The sequence below is a fragment of the Sinocyclocheilus grahami genome, unplaced genomic scaffold (assembly GCF_001515645.1).
Source record: "Sinocyclocheilus grahami isolate Dianchi unplaced genomic scaffold, SAMN03320097.WGS_v1.1 scaffold1764.1, whole genome shotgun sequence".
NCBI classification, from domain to species: Eukaryota; Metazoa; Chordata; class Actinopteri; order Cypriniformes; family Cyprinidae; genus Sinocyclocheilus; species Sinocyclocheilus grahami.
In genome coordinates this window covers 3,760-7,442 of record NW_015506943.1, presented here as the reverse complement: position 1 = coordinate 7,442, position 3,683 = coordinate 3,760, and the positions used below count along the sequence as shown (strand labels likewise).

The 3,683-nt window shown below is 39.6% G+C and overlaps 1 long non-coding RNA gene across 1 annotated transcript; it reads right to left on the bottom strand.

The window, feature by feature from the left end:
* Positions 1 to 386: 386 nt before the first annotated feature.
* On the bottom strand, positions 387 to 2,998 carry LOC107572509 (uncharacterized). The gene is made up of 3 exons (XR_001607360.1): positions 2,986 to 2,998; positions 2,479 to 2,481; positions 387 to 444 (listed from the first exon to the last, which is right to left on the bottom strand). It is a non-coding gene; the product is annotated as an uncharacterized lncRNA (long non-coding RNA).
* Between the last annotated feature and the right edge of the window lie 685 nt (positions 2,999 to 3,683).

Genomic DNA, 3,683 nt, shown 5'->3' with positions numbered 1-3,683 from the left:
AAAAAGTCCTTTAGTTTCTAAAAAATATACTAACCTATTTGTTACATCCTCTCCATAATCTTACAAAGCACTGCCATGAGCGCTATTGGACGATACGAGCCCGGATCAGATGCCTCTTTACCTGGCTTTAAAATTGGGATCACAACGGCATGTTTCCATTCCTTGGGCAAATTACCCTCTTCCCACACTGTATTAAACAAATCTAATATTTCACCAAGTACAATATCATCCAGATGTTTAATTAACTCATAAGACACCCTATCTCTCCCCGGTGTAGTATTTGCCCCAGACATAATTGCATCCTTCAATTCTTTTATAGTGAAAAACAAATTAATAGGATCATCATTTTCTAAACTCCTCTCCAATAAAGTCTCCTTCTTCTTCTTGTACGATTTAATGACGGTTGACAAGCCAACTTATGGTGTATTACCGCCACCAACTGGACTAGAGTGTGAAGCATTAACAGGAAAGAGGGAGAAAAAAGGGTGTATTAGTATGAAATTTAAATTCTACTTTCTAATCCTGTAACACTGGTATTGATCTTCTTTTATATATCCCTGACATTCTACGCACAGCTGACCACAATTGTCTTACTGGAGTTTCAGGGCCTAGTGTATTACAAAACTTCCTCCAACTATTTTTCTTTGCATCCTTTATAACTCTTCTTGCTACTGCCCTTAAACGCTTATACTCAATTGCATTAATCAATATTGGGTATTTTCTTAATCGTTTATATGCTACATTCCTACTCTTTACAGCTTCATCACATTCTTTATTCCACAAAGGAACCAGCACACGGCACTTAGGTTTCTGCTTTATTGTTATGGCATGACAAGCAGCCTCGTGTATCATATGACTAATGGAAGTATTCCAAGTATCTACAGAACCCTTACTATAAACCTCTCCTACTAAGCTTAAAGCTTTCTCCTGAAATTTATCCCATTTAACCTGAGAGAAATTATATCTAGGGACTATCTCTTCTACTTCACTTCTCAATTCCCTACCAAATTTACATACAATTGGGTAATGATCACTGCCCATTGTATATGAATCTAAAACATCCCATTCACCTACTGTAGCTAAGTTTGAGGAAGCAATTGAGAAATCTATATGACTGCAAGTATTTCTCACTATCTGATACCTAGTTGGCCTTCCATCATTTAACACTACCAACTCATACTTATCTAAAAATTCTTCTATTATAACACCATTTTTGTCCCTGTGATCACTACCCCATATTGGATTATGCGCATTAAAATCTCCAACCCATACAACAGGACATTTTACCTTCTCCATTATCTCACCAAAATCTGACATTACCAAAGATTGACAGGGGTTATAATAATTTATCACAGAAATAGGATTGTAACTAGTCCAAATCTCCACAACCAAACACTCCATCTTAGAATTAGTATCAACTTTCCTATACTTTAACTAAAGTTGCACATCCCCCACCTGATCTATCAGACCTATCTAATCTAATACATTCATATCCTGGAATTACAAAATTTAACCGTGGTTTTAACCATGTCTCTTGGATACAAATCAATTCTGGTACTTCTTTAAATTCATCAACAAAACGCTTTAATTCCTGACCATTACCAATCAAACTCCGGGCATTCCATTGAAGTATATACCACATTAAGATGTTAATGAGGGTACAAATCCTCTTCCCCATCAACATCCTCCATACTATTAGCCCTCAACAACTGTGACCTTTCCTTACGCTGATTTTCCGTCATATATTGATGTAATTTGTCTGGCAACTGCTTTAGATTAGCTGCTTTCTTAGCTCCCACCAATACATCTGAAACAAAAGACAGAAAAGACTCCTTATTAAAAAACAACATGTCAGATGGAAGCGCAGACGGCAAATCTGGCTCAATACTCTGGCTTCCTGATACCACTTCATCCCCAGATCTTCCATTTCCACGCTCTCTTGCAAGATATTAATGAGGGTACAAATCCTCTTCCCCATCAACATCCTCCATACTATTAGCCCTCAACAACTGTGACCTTTCCTTATGCTGATTTTCCGTCATATATTTATGTAATTTGTCTGGCAACTGCTTTACATTAAAGTATCTTTCCGCTGCCTCCACCACTAACCTGATAATATCTGACCGATTAGCTGCTTTCTTAGCTCCCACCAACACATCTGAAACAAAAGACAGAAAAGACTCCTTATTAAAAAACAACATGTCAGATGGAAGTGCAAACGGCAAATTTGGCTCAATACTCTGGCTTCCTGATACCACTTCATCCCCAGATCTTCCATTTCCACGCTCTCTTGCCACTCTTTGAACTGCCTCTGCATACGACACCTTGCTCTGATCCTTCACAAATTGTACATGCTTAGCCTGAACAAAGCGTTCACAACCGTAGAACCCTGCTGCATTATTCCCATCACAATTAGGGCACTTTGGAGCCTCTGCCTTACAGTTTTGTATTGAACGATCTCCACCACACTTTGCACACCTTCTTTTCCCCCGACAAGACCCAGCAACATGTCCAAACCTCTGACAATTATAGCAGCACAACGGTGGTTTAACATACTCTCTCACATTATATGCCATACTCCCTAGGAACACTTTCTGTGGCAGTATACCATCTTTAAACTGGTGGATCTCCGGCTCCATCTCTTCGCTTAAATCGCACCACTTCAATTACCTGAGCCCCTTTAACGTTTTCTAGGATTTCATTCTCAGATAAACCTGCAAACACTCCATACACCACTCCCTTGACTCCCTGTTGACTTCCTCTAGGAACCAAAGCTTCCACCTTCACCACCAATTTCCCCACACCTCTAGCATCATCATACTGTTTCCTATTTTTGCAACACACTCTTAACATTCCGTTATACAATATCATGGCCTGAGAAACCTTGCCGATCTGACTTTCCAAAGCACTGGTAACATTTAATGGATTCAATGCTCTAAATCCTGCATCCCCCTGATCATTGCCCTTAACCTTAAACAACACAACAAACTCTTCACTTCCCCCAGATTTCCTAATTTTATTTCCTTCATCTCCTGGCATTCCAGGTCTTTCACTCGATGCTCCCCTCTTAGAGCCTCCCTTATCCCTAATCACTGTCTGCCACCCACCTCCCTCAATCCCACCACTCCCCGAAGCCATAAGCTTCTAATTACCCCTCTTTCCCACCAATTATCTAACTCTAATAATACTAATCTCTCTAGTACTTAAAGAAAGGGGAAAAAACAAAAACAAAAATGACAATAGCTTTTCCAGTGCAGAGCATAAACTGATCACCTCGATGACCGCCTCATGTCTCTCTGCCTTGTGTATGTGTCATGTTCTCATTGGTTATTGTCTAGTCATGTGATTCTCTTGTCTGTGTTATGTTCTCATTGGTTGCTTTAGTCATGTGTCTTGTTTCCCATTGGTTTGTTCATGTCATGTGACCCTCCTTGTCTGTTATAAGTAGCCATGATGTTGTCATTGTTCTTGGTTGTGTATTGAAGTTGTAACCTGCTGTCGGTGAGTCTAGTCTGTTCATGCCTAGTCAAGTCTGTTCATGCTTCGTCAAGTCTGTGTCTCTAGTCTTCGTCTGTTTGGATTATGTTTGGATGTTTGGATCACTGTAAATAAACTGCACTTGGGTTTTTCACTATGCTCACCTTCAGTGGACTGGATTCATTACAGAATACACGACCACCAAA